Source organism: Drosophila mojavensis, unplaced genomic scaffold (genome assembly GCF_018153725.1).
Source record: "Drosophila mojavensis isolate 15081-1352.22 unplaced genomic scaffold, ASM1815372v1 contig_136, whole genome shotgun sequence".
Lineage (NCBI taxonomy): Eukaryota > Metazoa > Arthropoda > Insecta > Diptera > Drosophilidae > Drosophila > Drosophila mojavensis.
Window position 1 is genome coordinate 24,203,645 of NW_025318667.1, and position 23,332 is coordinate 24,226,976.

The following is a 23,332-nucleotide window of genomic DNA, read 5'->3' on the forward strand; positions in this document are numbered from 1 at the left end:
ATCAAGAATCCATTTACTAATTGGCTCGATTTCGATCGGGCGTGGTCGTAAATTCTGTGCTTAAGCTTGAACATTTGCTAGATTCTAAAAAAATCTGAGCATGACTCGTGGCTTTGTGCCGTTATCTGAGCTGAGTATACTACGAGACTACGAGTCGGAAATTGTGCTATGGATACAATAATAAGAATAAGAAATAAACTACAAATTTATGAAATTAATTTATTTAATAATTATATCAAACTTGAAAGATCTGAATAAGCGCTTTCAATGAATAAAAGCACATTTTAAATGAATGCCAAAATATTGTTTACTGGGCTATCAGGCGAAAGCTAACTAACTGAAAGAGCAAAGTTGAGCTTTGTGCAGACAGCTGCCGGCAAATAAAGAGAGCGAGAGAGAGGGAGGAGATAGTGAGAGTGAGAGTAGAGCAATATATACATAAATACTTTAATTAATCTACAGTTATTCAACAATGCCAACTAACTGTTTATATCTCAAATCTTATTAATTTAAAGCAGCTACAATTTCAAGTCAACATAATTAACCGTTAATTATAGCACAAGAATGTGGAGCAGGAGTCAAAGCAATGCAACAAGTGTCTCAAGCTTTTCGGCAGATGTGCTGCTGCTCTCTCTCGCTGCGCAGACGCGCTGCCTCTGCTTGTGCAGGAGCTTTAAAGCTTTGCGAAAGCTTCGCCTACAGCCGCTGCCATGGCACGCAGCATCAGTCAGCTGCGCTGCACACTAAACCCAAACTTGAGGCGAATATCACCAATGAGAATCATCTGATTTTTGTTGTTGCTCCTGCTGCTGCTCCTCCTGCTGCTGCCTCTGCTGCTGCTGCTGCTGCTGCTGCTTCGTTGCTTTTCTCAATGAATGAACGGGCCCCCGTTGGCCGCTGCCGTCGCTGTTTGTCGAGCAACGTAGGGACGTGGGTGCTCGCGCTGTCGCCGTCGTCGTCGTCGTCGTCGTCGTTGTCGTTGGTGTTCATCAGTTGGCAGCGTCGTCGTTTGCCGTCAGTCGCTGGCAACATTTTGGCGCGTGTTGACATGCTAACGAAATTCGGTTAACGCGACGCGCGAAGCTTTTACCGTTAAACGCTTTCAGTTCAGTTTACCGTTATTCGCTTGTCATACGCTTCAAATCAAAATTGTAACCGTAAAACAACAGTTGCAACTTGGCTTTGCCTTTGGCCTCTTCTCAGTTCCGTTTGTTTGTTTCTCGCAAATATCGCAAATATTTTATTTTGTCTTTGTTTTGTTTTTGTTGTTGTTGTTGATGTTTTTGTTTTGTTCTTCTCGTGCTGTGCTATTGTTGTTGTTGTTGTTGTCATCACGATTGTTGTTACACTTCAGCCTGTCTTGCCATATATTGTTTGTCGCCAACCAGCCAGCCGAGCGACAAAAAGGTGGCCCAAAACCGGAGGCAAAAGTATTTTTAAACAGAATTGCGCTTTCATTATAAAATATATACAGATAGATATGTATAAGTATATACTATATATTTTTAATGTGGGGCTACTCGTAAAACACATTCATCAGATTTTAGGCGGACATATCCCTTTGTTCTGTGCCAGTGTTTGTATATATATGTGTGTGTGTGTGTGTGTGTTTCTCTGTCTGTGTGCCGGCATTCCGTTTGGCGCGTAAAATGGCGTCTGTTATCAGCGAAGCTGCTTATCAGGTGCACAGGCCACTAAATCACTGACTCGACACACAATAAACATGTTGCTGTTGCTGTTGCTGTTGATGTTGTTATTGCATTGCTCCCGACAGAGACACACACACACATACTCACACACACACACATGCACACTGGAACAAGAAATAACACACAAAGCACTTGTCTGCTGCATGTAAACGGAATACATAAATATCAAAATGTGCGAACGTGTCCTCATCTCTCTATGTGTGCGCGCGCGTGTGTGTGTGTATGTGTGTGTGTGTGTGCGTGTGTTAGTGTCACTATATGTGTGTGTCTCTGCGCTAGTGCGATTATCATTTATTGTTTACATTGTCGCTGCGTTGGCCAACAACTGGCAACAATGGCAACGCGACACTGACGAACCGTTAAAATCTGTGACCGGAAACGGAAATCCATGTAATGGCATTTTTAATGCGTGCAATCGCTAGCTAAAATGCGTTTTTAATTTGGCATTTGTCAGTGCCTAACGGAACCCTATGCAAATATACACGAACACATACACACACACACACACACAGGCATAAATACAAACATAAATTCATATCACATAGAAGTGCTCAACTTTCAAATGGCACTTTTGCAGCACACACCCACACACACACACACACACACACACACACACACACACACACACACACACACAAGTTGCTGTTGACAGCACTTCAATTGTTGCCAACTTAAAAACTAAGGCAAATGGTTTATGACATCAAGTGGTTGCAGACGCTCAAGCAACAACAATTTTCGTTGCCTACTTTTGAGCGCGTGCTGCAAAAACTTTGAGTTTTTCTGCTGCAAGCGCAAAAAGCGAGTGAAAAAAGTGTGAATTGTGTGCAATTCCAACAAGTTAGATTAAATATATATAAATCTTAATTAATTGTTGCACAGTTTTTTAGTAAATGAGTGCGTAAGTTGGGGGCAAAAATGCAAGAAATGTCAGAGCAAGTAGTTTGCTTATACATGAAATAAATAATTGAAAAGTTTGTCAATATATATATAAATTGTTAAAATAAATATTTTGTATAATATACAAAACTGGAAAAATATAAAATAAAAAGGAGACATGGACTGTAGACAGCTGATTGAAAGTCTTAAAATAAATTTATGAAATATTGTATATAATAGTAAAGATTGATTGAAAAAAAAAATATGTAAAAATTTTAAAATTAAAAAGGAGTACAAATTGTTTTATTATATCATAAACATTAAAACGATTGAAAAATTTTTTTGAAGTCACCTTTTTTATTTTATAACAGAAACTAAAAGAAAAAAAAAACACAAAATTTTATGAAACTTATTAAAATGAAAAAATAACACCCACACAAATTAATGATTTTTTATTATTATTTATTAATAAATCTTTTGTATTAAAAAAATCGTGAAACATTTTATGTTCCTATAAAACTAAAAATATAAATAAATTCAATATAAAATATCAACAAATATTAATATACAAAATTACAATTTTTTTTTACCCAAAAAGTTAGAAATCGCCTGTTAAAAATAATGAAATATTTGAAATGCATAAATTTACCATGTTTAAATTGCTGGAAAAAATATATAATAATATTAATAGGCTTTTTCATTTAAAATATGCTCATAAAAAGTAGCATCAGCTGAGTAGAAGCATAAAAACAAGTATAGTTATAGTTGATATGCATATAAAACATTTGTAATATGCCAACTACTCCAATGACATTGACCATGAGTCGTTAAGGTCAAGCGTTTGCAGCTTGTTGCATGCGATGGCGATAATCGTAAATATTCATAAATATACACAATATGTATACATATAATGTTATAGAGAGTAAGGGATACAGAGAGAGTGAGAGAGAGAGAGAGAGAAATAAGAGAAAGGAATTGGGGAATAGAGGGAGCGCAATCAGGTCTGTGCCCCGCAGGCAGGCAGCAGCAGCAGCAGCAGCAGCTCTGCTCAGTTGGCGTGAAGAAGGGTCTGGCAGGAGGTGTCTATGTCGCTTTATCTTTGTAAAATTATGAATGCGAAACAGACCAACTGCCAATTTGCAGCAACAGCAGCTCAGTTCAGTTCAGTTGAAGGTTTGCTAATAAAAGGCCAGTGGCACTTGGGCCAACGCGGCGCCATCGACTCAAGTGTGGGCCAAGTGCAGCTGGAACTCAATTCAAATGGGATTGCGGTTCATTGTGCCAGGCTGCATTTGAGTGCGTGTCGCTCGCTGCTCTCTGAATGGGCCGCACCTTAGAATTGGTCAAGAGTCGAGAGACGTTTTTTGTCAGTCGGCCGAAAACGTATAAAGGCAAGAGGAAAGCAAATCAAAGAGCGAGCTGTCAGCTTTTGTAACTTATTCAAGGCAAGCAGAGACAATGGGCATTGCTGTAAATCGAGGGTAGATCACGGCTAACCTTGAAACGTGATGCAGGTTAGTGGAGTCATCTGAGGATAGAGGTTACAGGGTATGTATAGCTAAGCCCTCACAGATAGTTAGCCTAGGATAAGTTAATAGAAGCATCTGCTTGCAACTAGAGGGTATTTCATTGTCAAGCACTTATATAGTTGCAGTTAGAGGATATCCTATAGTTATCCACTCACACATAGCTGTACCAGTTTAGTTAAAGAGTAGTTATAGGGTATCACCCAGCTAAGCATTTACACATAATTAGCTTTAAGGCAAGGCCATGCAGTAGACTGCAATGGCAGCAGATAGAGGGTATATAATAGTTATTCATAGTTATCCATAGTTATCCATAGTTATCCTTAGTTATCCCTTGTTATCCATAGTTATCCCTTGTTATCCATAGTTATCCCTAATTATCCCAATATACTAGAGTAGTTACAGGGTATTTTTTAGCTCATTATTTGCACATAAAGGTATGCACAAGAGCTAAGCCAAGCTAATGGACATATTTGACTCTCTCTCTCTCTTTCTCTTATAGCTCCACTCTCACACATAGCTAGACTAGTGTAGTTAGAGGGTATCTCTCAGCTCCGCATTCACACATAGTCAGCCTTAATAGCTTGGCCAAGTTAATAGAGTCATCTAGACGACTCTTGTGTATGCGTTTTTGCCCTTTTTGCTGGTTTTCCTATTTTGGCTATTGCCCACTTAGCAATTCAGGCAAGTTAAATTGTACATAAGCGTTTGAGCAAATAGCGCGAGCAGCCGCAAAATACAAAAGAAAAATCTAAAGAAATTGTTTTAAATGGCTCGAAGCCGTCTTGGCCATTTGGCAAATACTTTGCTTGTGGGGAGGGGGGGGCCAAAGGCAGTTGCGGCGGATTTTCTTCTTATGGCGGGTCACTGACTGCGCTAGACCACAACAATGACAATGACTGTGTGTGTGTGTGCGCGGGTGTGTGTGTGTGTGTGTGTTGCCATTGCTGCTGTTGTCGCTATTCTGGGGCACTCAGCTAGATTATCATATTACATTTGGCTTTTTATGAGTCTCGCTTTTGATTACACGCAAAAATATGTGTGATTTTCTGTCCTCTTTTTTTTCCTTTTTCCTTTTTCGATGCCATTGGAAATGCCCAAAGCAGTTTAGCCCGATGTATATTAAAAAGCCGAAAAGCATTTGCCAATTTTGCTGGCTATGGCTGCTATGGAATTTGACTTGATTTGTTTGCCTTTCACACGGACGCATGGCTCAGACCTTGGCCAGGGCCAGGGCTGGAAATATGAAATGTGGCCTGGTTTACCTAAGGCTTCTGCTTGGCTGCCCACGGGCGCAAATCGAGTTAAACTTGCAAATTTGGCTTGCCTAAGGCACACACACACGCACACACACTAGTGTAATAGATGTATTTATAGTGTTTGTCTAACTAAAAGATAGTCCACTCAAGGCGCAAGTTCTTGTTGTTGTTGTTGTTGCTGCTGTTAGCTTCACGCCTAAAAATAAACGGTCAACGAGCATCCCACACACACACACACTCCCTCTCTCTCTCTCTCTCTCTCTCTCTCTCTCTCTCTCTCTCTCTCTCTCTCTCTCTGTGTGTGTGTTTATGTAATTATGTAAGCCACTTAGGGAAGCTCAGTTTTAATGCAGTTAAAACTTGTCAGTACCTTTTAGGCATAATCGTGTTGATTTAAATGTTTGTCGCTAGCCGACAGCAGCCATAGGAGAACAATGTCACAGTTAATAACAGAACAGAACACGCACACACACACACGCACATATGACCATATGCTAGAGCAGGCCAACGCCCAACACACACACACACACACACACACTAGCACTAGCATAACAGCTCTCGCTCAACTTTCTACAGGCAATAAAACATTTGCAGCATCATTTTGTGTTGCTCGCTTTTTGGGCTAAGGCAGCTCCGAGTACAGTAAAGCATGTTAACACTTTGCTGCTAACAACGAGCATGTCTCTCTCTCTCTGTGTGTGTGTGTGTGTGTTCATCAGGATTCATAAAATTTCAATTAAGCACACACATACACATTCACAGCTCGTTTATGATTGAGGGGGCTGTCTATGATTGTCCGAGAAGTGAATGAATCACAGCGATCAATGCAGCACTCAAATAAAGAAGTTTAGTGAGAAAAGAGGTTCACCAAAAGGAAGGTTTGCTAAAACAGAGGTCCACTGAAAAAGCAATTTAGTAAAAAATCGGTTTACGTAAAGAAAGAATTACTTCCGAGGAGGTTTACTAAATGAAAGGCTTGCCAAAAATGAGGTTTAGCAATAAAAAGTTTTACTAATAAAGAGGTTTATCAAATGAAAGGTTTACTAAAATAGAGCTTTACTATAAATAGAAGTTTACTAAAAGAAAGAATTGAAATAAAAACAAACAAAAATAAAGAGGTTTACTAAAAAAGCGATTAATAACAGAAAAGGCTTACTAAAACTAGGTTTACTCATAAGTTTCGTATGCTTCGGCACAATCTAATTACCAAATGCTGATTTTAGTTCTTAAGCTTGTCAACAGCTGCAGCACAGTATCGATATATATCGCTAAAATGATATCGATCAAGCTTGATGATTGAGCTGCGGGTGCTTTACCTATTTACATATGCCAAACTCCTAGACCCGGTTTGCTATAGACCTCTTGAAACAAATTGGAAAGGAATATATCGACTCAAATGCTGCCGCAGATCAAGAATATATATGCCTAAATCGATTCCCTAAATATTTAAAAATATTTTAATTTAAAAGGAATGCAAAAATATTTAAAGTAAAGTGAACTTGTTAAGGTTATACAAATGGCATTGAATAATGTTGATAGTTGATGCACTGAGAGAAACTAGTAAGCGCAAGAGAGTTGAGAATGGGAGAATATGGAAATTGAAAGCAAATGAAAGTGTAATGAAAAATGAGAGAATATTGAAATGGAAATTAAATGAAAAATAAAATAAAAATTAATTCATATAGATAGATAGCTATAGCGATTGAATAAGTCTAGCGATCTAGGCTAAATTGATCGTCTGATCTCTCTCTCTCTCATTTACCATGCTTAGCCGGTAGGACAAGCTTCTTCTTCTTCCAAGCAACACACGTATCTTTTCCATGAAATATAATTGAGCTACATTGTCAACGTTTCGTTTCATTTATTTCATCAACATAAAAGTCAAAGGTTAATTAATCTTGCAACAATTAGTTAAGTGTAAATAAATGCGATTATACAGCTTCAGTGATTCGTATACAGTTGATGCTTGGGCCTATTAAATATTCATAACTGCAGTTGCATTTCATGCAACTTTTTGGCATTGGCAGCGCCGCAGCTGAAACTTAATTTAAATAAATAATTGGAATCTGTGCAAAGGGGGAAATTAAGTAGTAAATCAAATGATGAAACATTTATAAATATTTAATGAAATGCACTTTGCACAATGATGAGTGGCAGCACTGTCACACTGTAAGCCCCTCTATGCGATTCTCATTTAGCTAACACATTATTACTGTCGCTCTTTCGCCTCTCTCTCTCTCTCTCTCTCTCTCTCTCTCTCTGCAATTCACAGAACTTCAAATAAAACTCTTGCAAGGCTTCACACATACTGGATGTATCCATTGTTATACATATACATATAGCTATAGCCAGTGCTCACTGTATTGTGCTTGCCGAAACTATGTATATCCCAGCGTATATTGTCTTCATCTCCTCTCATCTGCCTGCCGAACTGCCCCGCTGCGCCGCACACACACACACACACACACACACACACACACAGTGCATATGAAAAGTTGTGGTCATCTATTTGTCTCCTGTGTCTCCAGTGTGGCAAGAGAAGGCAGCGACGGAGTCGCATTGTCCTGTCTGCTCGCATTCATTGTTGTCTCGCCTCGTCTGCTCTGCTCAGCTCTGCTCAGCTCAGCTCAGCTCTGCTCTGCTCTGCTCTGCTCTGCTCTGTCGTCTGGCTACCTTGCGATGCTGGCTGCCCTTTGCCAATGTAAACAATTTAATTTGCTTAGTTGGCGTAATATTCGCCATCAATAAAAAGTACGCAAGTTTTTTGGGGAGAGACCCCAATGGATAAGAAGAAGAAGTTGTGCATTATGTGTGTGTATGTATATGTGTTTATATATGTATGTATGTGTCTCACACACAATGACTATCGATAACAGTTGGGTTCATCGTGGCCTTGTATTGCACAATTCATTGGCTCGCTGGCTCTGCAATTGAGTGGCAAAGCCCACTTGAAATAAATCTAAGCAACACCAGACACAGACACACACACATACGCACACACACACACACACACACACACACACACACACACAGTTATTGTTTAGGCCTAACATTAAATCGTTATGAACAACGCCTATTGTGTCATGTGCTCTCTCTCTGTCTCGCTCTCCCAATCGCCCTCTCCCACTCTCTCTATTTCTCTTTCTCTCTCTCTCTCTCTTTCGCTACCCTCACTTATTGACCGAATTGTAATTGTTAATCTCCTGCATTGATTTTCCACTTGACGCCTTTGTGTGTGTGATATTTAGGCCAGGTTCTTGTTGGCCAAAGTAATTGAATTAACGCTCAGCCATTGACTGATGAAGTGGCTTCCACCCAGGGCCACGACAAGCGTGCTTCCGTCTCCATCGACGTTTCTTCAAAGCCGGCCAGCTGGCTGGCCGACCGTCTCTGGTTACGTTTTCTCAATTAATTGCATTCGTTGTCAGATTCTGCGCAACGTGGCGTATGATTAACGCATCGACAACAAGCAACAGCAGACAAGAGATACGCACTGATCGAAGATGAAATACCCTGTAAATGGCGGAGCATGCGAAAAAGTCTAAGAGGCTAAGAGGAGAATTCGATTGATAGATATGAATGAACTTAAGGATTGGAGGAGTAAATCCTGAAAATTCCTTTCAGTAAAGTAAACTTTTTATTGCTATTGGCATATTCATACATATATATTCAATCATTCATATGTATTCATATGACTAGACTCTATAAACAATATCAAGTAATAAGAAATATTTAAAGTTTATCGGTTTATCTGAGAGATGATCAACCGAACCGCACCTCTTGAAATTGGATAGCCATCTGATGATATCCTCGGTGAGGGTATTAAGCGCCAGCAATTATTACTGCTTCATAGCGCCATTTATCCTGGTCGAGCACAGCTCGATGGAGGCGGCAGGCTGATGGGGCTGATGGCTTTTTAAGAACGCGTTCGTCATCAGCCGTCTGACATCAGGGTCCACGAGGGCTTCATGAATTACTTATGAAACGAGGCGTGGGCCTATCTGGACGCAGTTTCCTTTATGAACAATATGCACCTAATTGAATACGTTTCGCTTTTAAGCCAATAGTCGACCCAGGCGAGTCGAGGCAGGCGAACCCTATGGCTCCTCTGGCGCCTCTGGCCACCCACCTGTCGGGCCACGCTCCAATTGGTTCGCTTTCATAAGCTCTGCCCATCAACTAGATAAAAAGTGGCGAGCGAAGTTTTAAAAGTGCAGCAACATTAGCTAATTGCAAACAGAGCGAAGAGAGGGAGAGAGAGAGAGAGTGAAAGGGAAAGGGAAAGACTCTTTAGAACAAAATTAAATTTGTATATTGTTATATATGCTCCGGCTCTATTTAGCTTGCCATTCAATGGAATACTCAGAGATGGACTCCTAAGAGTCTAGATAAAAGGGTGAAAAATATAATTATTAACAACGCCCCTCTATGCGATTCTCAGTGAATTGTTAAGATTAAAGCTAGACTTTCCCGCTCAAAGTTAAAAATGTAGGTTAATTATTCATTAGAAATTTACAAGGTATACACGAGTTTTTTTTACCCTACTGTTAATAACGCCTCTCTCTGCAATTCTCAGTAAAATCTTATGATTAAAGCTTGTTATCAAATGTGTTTTTCTCTCTGAAAGTAAAAACGTTTAATCAAGTTTTATTATTCAATATGCCACCTTGGGGTGTACACTAGTGTACTCTATTTTTAATAACGCCTTTCTTTGCGATTCTCAATAAAATCTGAGAGGTAAAGTTTGACTTTAAGCATGTTTTTCTTTCTCAGAATGAAGAACTTTAAATGGGTTTGAATATTTCCTGAATATCCTTAGGGTATATACTAGTTCTGTTGCCCTACTGCGCATATTTTATTGTTAATAAAATCTATAGAGATTAATTCTGACAACCTTGCCGGCAATAGATGGTTAGTGTTAGTGTTTGTGTGTGTGTGTGTGTGTGTTTGTATCTTGATGAAGCTGGAAAGATTGTATATACACAATTTGGTTGGGACTAGGGACAGAGAGCCCCAGCACAGTGGGACAGAGTTTTGAAATATGCAGCAGCTTCGCTTTGACATGCTTATCATGAATCATTTGGCCAATTCATGAATAACAAGCAATTATGCGGGTCGATACCAAAAGCAGGTAAGGAGCCAACGAATGCAAATCAACGTATCGCTAGGAATCTAGGTGTTTATGTGTGCGCCTGTGTGTGTGTGTGTGTGTGTGTGTATGTGTGTGTGCGGCAGACAGCTGTCAGCTGAGCAGCTGGAGCTGATTTATGCATTGCATATGGCATTCAGATCTGGGGCCTAATGCCCAAGCTCAATTTCACCTGGTCATCAAAAGGTGGGCACACAAATAGAGCAGACAAAGAAGAAGAAGACGTCTAGCCCTTCATCTGCTTTCTACTTCCAAGTCTTGAGTCAAAGCTGCTCTTTTGATGTTTGAACTTTTGCTTCCTTTTGTCATAAGTTACTTAATTATGTGAACAGAGTTTTTTTATGGGGTTCCACTCCACATCTCCCTCTCTCTCCCTCTCTCCCTCTCTCTCTCACTCTCTTCCTCCTTCCCTCCGTTGAAGTGTCTGAGACAGGATAGAGTGCAATAATTTATGCTAAACGCACGCCCCGCTTTTCAAGCAATTTCATTTAATTTTCATTAGCAAAAGCCGCAAATTGGTAGCAACAGCCGAAGAAACTTTGGCCCGAAAAGCATTTTTCATTAATATTAAAATATTCAAATTAAGAGCGAGAGTGAAGGCCAACAAACGTGGGGGGGCCCGCCCGTGGCCGTGGGCGTGGCCGTGGTTAGGCAACAATACCAAAAATTTGGCGACTATATTCCAGCATTTAGCTCAGCCAATGCTAGTGCCAAGCATCGTGTAACAACTTTTTGCCCCCTTTTGCCACGCCCCCTCGCCACGACTCTTCCAGTGACTTTGCAGCAGCGTAGCCAAGGTAAACATCAGAGTTTGGAAATTTCAAATTCATAGATGGTTCTTCTGTGAAAACATTTGTAATTATGAGTATTTTCATAGTATTTGAATATTTCAATTAGGCAAGAAAGAAAAAAAGGAAAAATGAAAAGTCGACTTAAAGCCCTTTTGAGCCAAGCTAAGACAGTTCCTTTTCCTTACTTTACTTTTCTTTTTTGTCAGCAAATTGGTCAGGCTTAGGCTAAGGCTTTTGCGTTGATTTTAATTAAGCAACATCGTCAGTATATATAAAGTCCGCTCTCCCACCCCAGCGCCCCTCGAACTAAGGCAGCCGCGGCTGCTCCTGCTCCTGCTCCTACTGCTCCTGCTGCTCCTGCTGCTCCTGCTGCTGCTGCTGCGATTGGTAATACCGAATCGGACCTCGTGCTGAAATCTTAGCGACCCTGGCCATAAATCAAATAAACGCCAACTAAGCCGAATAAGTAAAGTGAGCAAAAAGAATCAACTACAAATAAATACAAGCTCCTAGCGAATGCCGAATACTCTTACAAATCGGGACGTATATACTAGATTATAAATAAAAGTAAATGTTTTAATATATACATATGTATTTTTCGCTTTTATTATATTTTAAGATATTCTCTATATATTTGTTTTTAATTTTCTTAAATAATTGAAAAATTTTGTATTTAGTAGTTAAAACTGAAAATAAATACATTTTATAATTTCTCTAAAAAAAAACTGAAGACTAACGATAAAATAAATAAATAAATATATTAAAGTTGGTTCGATTTCTGTTACATCTTAAAACTTAATAACAAAGATTTGCTAAATATCTAATAATAATATATTTACTTAAAAATATATATGCAAGTAAAAAAAAAAAATATTTATATAAATATGACTTAAAGAAAAGTTAAAAAATAAAATATTTAACTAAGTATTGTATATATAAATATTTTTTTTTTTAAATTTTAATTTTTACTTGTATATATATTTTTCAACAAATAAATTATTATTAGATATTTAACATATATATATTTTATTTTTTAACTTGTTTCTATATTTCTATGAATTTTTAAAATTTATTTGCATGGTTTTATTTATTTTTAATTTAATTTAATACATTTAGTTCAAACTCACAGCTGAAATCAATTAAGTGCACAAACTCGATGCGAGCATCGATATGCCCGCTGTGCATTGTCAACTGATACGCGCAGTGGATTGAGTGGGCAAATGGGCGGGGTTGTATATAATTTTTTTCTTTCATTTTTTTTTTTTTTTTTTTTTTTTTGGCGGCATGTCTAGGTTCACGGTCAGAGCACATGATAAAAATTGACACCATTTGCCGGACTATGAAGAGAGAGAGAGAAAGAGACAGAGAGAGAGAGAGGGGTAGCAGGAATGAGTGAGATTGAGAGAAAGGAAACAGTGGGCAGTAAAAGGCCTCGCCTGCGTTTTGGTCAGTAATAAAACTGTCATTGCATTAGTGTGAATGTGCGTGTGTATGTGTGTACGTGGGTGTGTGTGTGTGCGTAAGTAATAAAAGTTTAGTATGTGACACATTGTGTGTTATATCCTGGTGTTGATGCTTGTTGTTTATGCTGTTGTTGCTGTTGTTGCTGTTGTTGCTGTTGCTCTAGCTGTTGCTATTGTTGTTGTTGTCGCTGTCGTTGACCCCCCACATGCATTAGCCCAGAGTCAGGAAGTTGGCACTTTAGAGCACTGCGCCCTTGGCCATTCGAAAGGCTTTAGATCCGTGGCAATATTTTGCCATTTGCCATTTGCCATTTCTGCCATTGGCCATTCCCAAATGCAGATTATGGCTGGCTGTGTATTTGCCAATTGCCAATTGGTAGTTGAATGAGACGAGGCCTTACTGTACCAAAGTGGAGGAGGAGCAGGAGCAGGAGCAGGAGCAGGAGCAGGAGCAGGAGCAGGAGCAGGAGCAGGAGCAGGAGCAGGAGCAGGAGCATGAGCAGGAGCAGGAGCAGGAGCAGGAGTAGGAGTAGGGGCAGGAGCAGGAGCAGGAGCAGGAGCAGGATCAGGAGGCTGAGAGGCTGTTGAGGTGGCTGTGGGGCAACGATTACGCGTATTTGCTTTGTGTTTCTTGCTGGCTGTCAGTCGGACGGCGACATTTGGCTTGATTGATTCGATTTGACTTAATTCACGCATATTAATCATACGCCCCGTGGCAACGGGAATGAAAACCAAATCAAAGCCGAGGCCACGCAACTCAAACTGAATCAGCAGCAGCAGCAGCAGCAGCAGCAGCAAGCAACAACAACAACAACAACAAACAGCAGCTTTTCCCAGTAAGCAAACAGTCCTCGAGGCTGCTGCTGCTGAAAAAGTAATTATGCATAAAATATCCAAAAGCTGAGGCTGAGACTGAGACTGAGACTGAGACTGAGGCGAGCTGGCGTAGGCGCGAGGTCCTTGGAGTTGAAACTGGAACTCAAATTGGGACACGTAGGCAGGCCTAATGAGTACTAAGCACTGCCTGCCTCAGCTGCCAGCTGCTAGAGTTTGTCGCGCCAAGTTGCTGCCGTCGTCGTCGTCGTCGCTTGGCGTTATTTATTGATTACGTGTCATATCACTCATACGCTACGTTATGCGACGCTACGTCGGCTACGTTTCGATTGAAATGTAACGGAAAGTGAGACGTGCTGGGCCAGCGCAGAGACGTGGCAGAGACGCTAGCGAAACTTGTGCAAATAATTAAGTGCGCTTAAGTGATTTGCCCGATGGAGACACAATAAAACTGCCAGCAGACGCAGCGCAGCGCAGCGCAGCAGCTGAATGAAAGGGGCAACGAGATGGCTGGCAGATAGATGATGACGATGACTCTGACGATGAGGATGAAGATGAGGATGAGGATGAGGATGACGCTGCCAGCGGCACAAGTCACTCATCAATTTTGTTTCAGAAAGTAGATACACACACACACACACACATATATATATATATATATATATATACATGTATATAGATGTATTTGTTCAGCTCCCTTTCAACTCAGTCCGTTGACCCCCTAGAGGCAAAGCCGTTTGAAGTTCAGCTGTCTTTCGGCTCTGCCTGCATTTCCTAATAAAAAAAAAAAAAAAAAAGAAAAACTCGTCATATTTATTTACTCAAATTGAGTTTTGTGCGCCGCTCGCCCAAATGAAACAAAAATATGGCCGACTGTCGATTCGTTCAGTCGGTGAGTGACTGCATTTGCCACGCCCACGCACGCCCAGTCAAGGCAACAATTTTCATCATTTCCATTGCATAAATTCAACAAATTCTATTTACTCTGGCTTCTTTCCTATATCTGGATATGGATAGATAATTGTAATTATTGCGAGCGCTCTGATTGCCAATTGATATGTCAAATATTTGAACTGGCTGCCGCTTGTATCGAATAACTGTAATATCCATATATATTACGTATTTGAAACAGACAAGCTGCTGCTGTTCGGCTTGCTATCTACTGCTCAATTACAAGTCCCAGAAATCGAACATCAATTTCCGTGCATTAAATTCGGCTTCGATTCGAGGTCGGCAGACGAAAAATTCCAATAGTTCGCACGAACTTACATATGTGGTTAGCTTGAGGCTCTCTCTGTGTGTGAGTGTGTGTGTGTGTGTGTGTGTGTGTGTGTGTGTGCGTGTGTGGTTAGCTGAGTTGCGGCCTTTGATCAAAATGTGCAAATTTTTCGAGGTTTTGTTGGCTCAACAAATTTGCACGAGTTGTTCAAACAATTGCCGAACCGAGTCCAAGACGAAGAGTCGATGCTGATTGAGAGCCAGCGGGGTGGGGAGGGCGGCGCGCCCATAACAGATAGCAGGGGTGAGGATAAGCGCTTGTTTTGCAGCCAGTTTGACTGCCCTCAGGCTCATCAACAAATTGCAGCACTTTTGTTGCAGCGCATAAATCCCAATGGCCTGCAGGTAATGCAGGTAACCCAGCCCAGCCCAGCCCAGCCCAGCCCAGTCCAGCCCAGTCCAGAGCCAGGGCAAGGCCAATGGCAAGGGCAACTTCCCAGCAGCAGCAAGGACTTTGCTTTGTTTTGCCAGATTCTTTGGAAGAAGGTCGCTCGGCAACTTGATATTGCCTTTTGCCGGCTCAGTGCGGGATGAGGCATTGCCTGGCTGGTGCTCAAGGTCGGCGCGGCAATTAATGTTGCAGTTACACTCACACGCACGCACACACACATGTACAGCTGTCTGCCGACACGTGGCCAGAGCTGAGGGTATTAAGAATGCATATCTCATATGCCAGCCGGGCGCAAATAAATATGAATAAGTCAGAAGTGCATTTTAATTAACTGCCCGCAATTGTTGTTTGCCCTTGTTGCATGTGCGGAGCGAACGCTGCAACACAGACCCCTCCCACCCCCCTCCGTCACCCTCTCTGGCTGTCAGTTCAATCGCGCGAGCTGCTCAGCTCGAGTCCCAGGTGCATTGAGCTGAATCCCAAATTGTATCAGAGCGAAACATGGAAATCTGCAGCTAATGGAATGAAACACGGTTCAGCAGCAGCAGCAGCAGCAGCAGCAGCAAATATTAAACTGAATTAAACAACAGTGGCTGCTAACAGTATGCACAGCTATCACTTAGCTAGATGCAAAGCGCTGTAAATATTTCATTTCGGATTTATGTAACTACATGTTAGCCGCCACATTTCACAAGTGAATGAATATAACTGTAATTTAAAAAAATTTTTTTAACTAAAAAAAAAAAAATAGATATAATCCCTACTATATAAAATCTAAATTTCAAGAAAATATTCATGATGCATGAATAAAATAGATATTTAATTTAGAGATCTCTGAAACGAGTCGTAATATTTGTCTTCTGTTGAAGAATCTAAAGGGAATCTAAAGAGATCTTCAAATCGATAACAATTCTATTCAGATTGACTCTGCATATTCCGATTATTGACTTGGAAATATTGTTAGACTGTGCTAAAAGTTGTAGATCCTTCAAATATTCGCTCATCTCATCAAGTCTCTCACAGCAAATCATAGCTACGCATAGTCGATCAATAATCGATAAATATCGATTGTTTGTCAGTTAGACTTTAATCAAAAAAGGTTGTCTATCTGCAGCACATGCCCATGCCACATATGTAGCCATCATACATAAGCTCATCATCATCAAATTGCCTACATTCACTGATTACAGGGTATATCGCACACATCACTGGGCTTTATCAAAAAAAAAAAAAGTTCTACTGACTAGCTGAACTGTGTCGCTTCATCCAATTAGGCAGCCTAATTACTTTTTAGATTTGGAATACAGCTCGACTAATTACCAAAAATCCCAACAATTTGATTGCAGTGCGCTGCTTTTTGGTAGGCAGTTTAGTGTTCGCTCGAATACTTTCGAAAATTTCGTCAATAAAAAAAGTTGTTAAATCGCAAAGCGCGCAAAGCGTTCGCAGCACAACAACAGCAAAAGTTACAACAATATCAAATTTCAATTATTGCATAGCCACGCCCATGCGCACCCCTAGTGTGCGTGTGTGTGTGTGTGTGTATGCACATGAATATGGCCAAAAATTGGAAAAGTGCTCGTAATTATGAGCTGCGGCCAAAGAAGCGTTGCGGCGCGCGACGGCGTCCCAAAAATTTCTTTATTTTCTTTCTGACAACTTTGGCAGTTAAAGTGCTTCTCTAGCGAGCGCTCACGCCCCTTGCGCTTCTCTCCCCCTGTCACTCGCCTCCCCTCCCTGCCAGTCTCTCTCACACTCTTGCTCACCCGCTCTGGTTTGTTGTTGGTTATTGCAATTTAATTAGAAAAAAACAAAGTGGAACATTTTGCTTTAGCAGAGCTTCTTAATGTGGGCGTGTCCATTCGGCCTTGCGGTGAGCTTGGCTTTGTGCACGCTGAGGGCGCTTAGGCATGAGGCATGATGCTTCAGCGTGGCAGCGGGGCAGCTGCAGGGGCAGGGGGGTGTTTAGCAACTAACGAAGCATGGCACGCCATTTGCCTTTGGCTTCGCTTTCGCTTCACAAATATGTTGCAAGAGGAAAATCGCGCGTAGCGCAAATGATGTGCGCCCATTTTTGGAGACAAAGCCGGCGGGCAGTAAAGGCCAGACCAGGGCAGGGCAGGGCAGGGCAGGGTAGGGCAGGGCAAGGCAGGCAACAATGTTACATCTAACTGTATATATGTTACAGCTGCGGTTGCCCTGATACCTAATGGTTTCGGCTACTCTCTCCCTCTCTCACTCTCTCTCCCACTGGGGCTCAAGTCCATGTCTATTATTTGCATTTCGGTTTCGTTTTGATGTGGCAACTGCCAGATGGACGCCGAGTCGAGTGGAGCATGCCAAGCAAAGGTGCTTCGATGGCTGCCAGCGGCGGACGGCTAGTTGTTTAAGCCGAGTTGGTTTTCAGACGGGCGCGCGGCTGGGTGGTTGGCTGGGCGGGCGGGTGTGTCGCAGCATTTGGCTGGGAATTGAGGCGCTCATGCATAATTTCTGTGCCGCTCTCAAACTGAGTCTGGCCACAGCCATTTGGCTGCCATTTTAGCATGCCACAAAACTTTTTGCCCGTCAGCTTGGCATAAAAAAAACCAAAAAAAAAAAAAAAAACAAATAGTCGAGAAAACCAGTTAAGTGTTGAGTGGTCTGAAAGCAACAGTGGCGACTATTAAATACCCTACACTGAAAGCACATGGAGTCTATATGATTGACTTATGATATCCGACTTGGGTCAGGTAAACGGATTAAACTCTAATTTAAGAGATATTCGAGAATAATGTAAAGTGAACGACTTTGCAATACCCTACAGGCCGATAATGCTGCCTCTTTTGATACGAGGAATTTTTAAGGGAAATAAATTAAAAAATCAAGAAAAAACAAATTTTAATGGTTTATTAAATGTTTTTATTTTTTTTTTATTTTCGAATATGAATTTGTTTTATATGAATTATATTTTTTAATATCCTTCAGCATCATATTTTGATAAAAAAAAAAAAAAATTATATATATAAAAAAAAAAAAAAAATTAAAAAATTAAAAAATGAAAAATTAAATTATTTAGCATTAAAAATAAATTTACACTTTAATTTTTTTAAATTTTTGTATTGTTAATGCAATTTTATATTAGATCTTATATCTAGAATTTAAAAATTTAACTAAATTATATAAATTTTTGTCATTCGAAACAAATATGTGCAAAATATATACATATGTATGTAATTATGTATATTCCACACAATATACCCTTGGTACCGTATCAAATGATATCACAGGGTATCAAATGAAAATGCTGTAAATGGCAGGCAAGCGAGAATCTGGAGTTGCAATGGAAATGAAAGTGGAAGTGGGAATGGAAATGGAGGAAAAGGTCGCAACATGTGTAAAACAACGAAGGCCAAGCCGTACACACACACACACACACACACACATACACACACGAGTGCGCATAATTATGGAACGCACTGTTGGCGCTTGAGCGTCCTGTGATTTGCATATTTTTATGCTGCAACGAATATTATGCACAATATATACACACTCACACACACACATATGTATATATATATACCATAACACACACTCATAGCGAGCCGTTATATGTTATGAATATTGCGTATTAAAATGCAAATTAAACACAAATTAGCACGCCTTAAAAGTGGGCGTCGAGTGTCGGCACAAGCTGCTAACCCAGATATCCCCTATATATGTATATACTATATAGATGTACATATATATACATACATATGTATGTGTGTATGCCCTATCTACATGTGCAGGCAGTTGACATGTGTCGCCTTGCATTAGGCGTGCGATGCCACAGGCCACAGCGCCTCAGCCTTAGCTCCCTCAAGTGCCGACGGCATTTATGGCAGCGGCACAGTGGGGCCACGCTAAGTGCGAGGCTGTCGCGCACTTGACCGCCATCATTCAATTTCAATTTCAATTTACTGGACAATTCGCTCGGCAATTATGTCAATCATCTGACAGCAGCAGCAACAACAGCTCACCCATACATATGCACGTATAACGGCTTTTTACGAACGGGGCGTATCTGGTCTCAGGACCAATTTGATTACCAATTGGGCGGGGCCATTAGAGGCATCTTCTCCCTGAGGCATAAAAAAGTCCTAATGTACTTATAATACATATAAGACTAAAGACTAAAGACTAAAGACTAAAGACTAAAGACTAAAGACTAAAGACTAAAGACTAAAGACTAAAGACTAAAGACTAAAGACTAAAGACTAAAGACTAAAGACTAAAGACTAAAGACTAAAGACTAAAGACTAAAGACTAAAGACTAAAGACTAAAGACTAAAGACTAAAGACTAAAGACTAAAGACTAAAGACTAAAGACTAAAGACTAAAGACTAAAGACTAAAGACTAAAGACTAAAGACTAAAGACTAAAGACTAAAGACTAAAGACTAAAGACTAAAGACTAAAGACTAAAGACTAAAGACTAAAGACTAAAGACTAAAGACTAAAGACTAAAGACTAAAGACTAAAGACTAAAGACTAAAGACTAAAGACTAAAGACTAAAGACTAAAGACTAAAGACTAAAGACTAAAGACTAAAGATTAAAGACTAAAGATTAAAGACTAAAGACTAAAGACTAAAGACTAAAGACTAAAGACTAAAGACTAAAGACTAAAGACTAAAGACTAAAGACTAAAGACTAAAGACTAAAGACTAAAGACTAAAGACTAAAGACTAAAGACTAAAGACTAAAGACTAAAGACTAAAGACTAAAGATTAAAGACTAAAGACTAAAGACTAAAGACTAAAGACTAAAGACTAAAGACTAAAGACTAAAGACTAAAGACTAAAGACTAAAGACTAAAGACTAAAGACTAAAGACTAAAGACTAAAGACTAAAGACTAAAGACTAAAGACTAAAGACTAAAGACTAAAGACTAAAGACTAAAGACTAAAGACTAAAGACTAAAGACTAAAGACTAAAGACTAAAGACTAAAGACTAAAGACTAAAGACTAAAGACTAAAGACTAAAGACTAAAGACTAAAGACTAAAGACTAAAGACTAAAGACTAAAGACTAAAGACTAAAGACTAAAGACTAAAGACTAAAGACTAAAGACTAAAGACTAAAGACTAAAGACTAAAGACTAATGACTAAAGACTAAAGACTAAAGACTAAAGACTAAAGACTAAAGACTAAAGACTAAAGACTAAAGACTAAAGACTAAAGACTAAGGACTAAGAGTCTTGTTAACTTGTATAATCTATCAGATCAAATATATATACTGTATATCTAAATTCTAAGTAAATAAACTGAAATATATTTTCAAGTTATTTACTATTTACACACACATGAATGATATTGAAAATTTGTTATGCAAAGCTGTAGACCTCAAGCCCTCAAACATTGATTATAATAAATCCAAATTTGATTCATAAAAAACCTTAATTAAAATATTATAATTTGCATAATCGAATCAATTTAATAACATTCAATTATGCATTGCATTCAACTGGAATGTTTATTTTTATGCATTCATATTTGCAATGAGAGCTGAATTGTTTCATACCCTGTACATGATCAGTATGATGGGGTATGATTGACTTACTTTATAGCGTCTGTAACAGAAGAAGATGTGGTCGAAAGGTTAACTTAAGTTCTGGAAGTATTCGATAACATTTCGAAATCGATTAAAATGGATAACAAATCTGTCATTTTAGATAATATTACTTTGATCAGATTTTATGAATGAGTGGAAACTTTAGGTTAGAAATAATAAAAGTTCTATTTTGGTAGAAATATAGCATAGCGTGTGCTAGAAGATAAAGCCAGGAATGTTAACAACTGTAATATGCTATAGGATTTTGGGTATCTTATAGTCAGGCACTTCCCATTGCAACACATATCATACCATGCCATGTTTTATTTGCTAAAAAACAAATGAGAGATAATCAAAAATCCTATTAAAGTTTGTACACCAACTTCAATGAATTAAAACAAATTGAAATTACTTCTCTGCTTGTTTTGGAAAGTAATTTGCCCCGTTCGTCTGTTCTTATATGGAAGCTGCAGTGCACGGCTCCCATTTGAATGACAGAAGCCATAAATGCATATAGTAATAACATTTTATACTCTTTATAGCGCTGACAACTTGGCGGGCATCAGCAAACCTCATGTGGCATACATGCAGTACAGCAAATATATATACAATATATATATATATATATATATATAAATATATGCTATGTGTGTGTGTGTGTGTGTGAAGACAATTTCGCTTTTCTCTCGCGTTGTCACCTGGCCAGCTGAAGCAGTGGCTCTGACAGTGGTAGTGGCTGTGTCCCATGCTCTCGCTGCTCGTAAAGCGCGTGTAATTCCGTTAATACCAATTTCAACGCTTACAAATTGCGCATACGACGCGTGTGGCATGGCAAGCCATGGCGCGGCTTGTCCTCTGCAGCGAACAAGCGTTACACATTTTTCTCTCATTTTCGTTTTTTTTTTTTTTTTTTTTTTTGCTCCTTAGGAAATGAAAATTTCAATACGTCAGCAATGGCAACGGCAACGGGAACAGCAACAGCAACCGCGTAGCCACACCTCTCAGCACGAATGGCAACGGCAACAGCAGGACGAAGTACTCAACCCTCACTCGCCGTTCACGCTGTTGTTGCCGCTGCCGTTGCCTGTTGTCATATGTCTTCCGGTGTTTATTGACAGACGTGGGTGCCAAATGCTCTCCGAGGGCAATATGGATGTGCCCCGCATAACTTTGCCCAATGCCAAAACTTTAATTAGCGTCTGTCCTATGCGAATTGACAACGACATTTGATGCTCATTCGCAGTCGTTCGAGCACACACAAATTAAATTGGATGTGCGCTATTAAAGCGCTATTAATATTGAATATAATTCCAGACTTTTTTTTTTTTGCATTTAAAGCATAAGCAAGAAACTAATGCTAAGACTCCCTGAGGTTGGGATCAATAGCAACAAATATAATTATTCTTTGTGCTCATAATTATTTATTTAATAATAAATTTTAAAATATTGTAGAAATTGATTAATCCTTCTTTAATAGTTTTGAGATATATTGTGAAATATTTTTGTTTTAAATTAAATTATAAGCTTTAAATTATTAAAAAAAAAAAACTGTTTTAGTATTTTCAAAATAATTACAAAATATAAAATAATTTTTTAATTATTAAATTATTAAATTATTTTTATTATTATTATTATTATTATTATTATTATTATTATTATTATTATTATTATTATTATTATTATTATTCTATTATTTATTTAACTATTTTTTATTTATTTTAACAGAATTTATGTTTAATTTATTTTTTTTTTTTGTAGTTTTAAATTTTGTTCCATGAAAACAATTATTTTTTTTTTATAATTATTATATTAAGTTGCCCAAGCATATATTATAAGTTTTTTTTTTATATTTCGATTTTTGTTAGATTTATTATAATTATGTCCATAATTCTTCATACTTATCAAATTTGTATTTGATATTCATATTTTTTATATTTTTCTAAAAAAAAAAAAAAAAAATTATAATAATTTTTATATAATACAAATTTGTATTTTTACTTTCGAATGAGCTTAAACGTTAGCTAAATGGAAATGAACAATTGTAAAACTTTTCTTTCCACACTTCCTGAGCGCTGCATAGACTAAAGAATATCTCTTTGTAGATTTTACATTTGAAAATGATGAATTTGTGCTTAACTTTCGAAGTGAGGCAATCTAAATTCGGGTCTACCTCATTTTCAGAGGGTATTTGATAGTTGAGTTAGTTGACATGTATGGCGCATGCAACACGATTTCAACCCGTTTTTGCATGCGGCATCGCGTGAAGGGTGAGCTGAGCCGTTGACTCGATCGATACAACCCCTACGAACGACTATTTATAGAGTAAGTCAATTAAAGGCGATTGCGTTTCGAACGTGTTTTTCAGTTTTTGCAGTTTGTTTTTTCAAGTACACAAAAGTCAAATGCAACAATAAACATAGTAATAATAATTATAATAATACTGAGTAATAAATAATAAACAATAAATTATAAATAATGAATGACTA

The 23,332-nt window shown here is 38.9% G+C and overlaps 1 protein-coding gene and 1 long non-coding RNA gene across 2 annotated transcripts in view; both read left to right on the plus strand.

The window, feature by feature from the left end:
* Positions 1-23,332, plus strand: part of LOC6584612 (inactive dipeptidyl peptidase 10) — a 176,460-nt gene that overhangs the window by 32,623 nt on the left and 120,505 nt on the right. The gene's annotated exons all lie outside the window — the stretch shown is intronic.
* On the plus strand, positions 999-23,332 carry LOC122757861. The gene is made up of 3 exons (XR_006358022.1): positions 999-1,151; positions 1,355-1,430; positions 23,212-23,332. It is a non-coding gene; the product is annotated as an uncharacterized LOC122757861 (long non-coding RNA).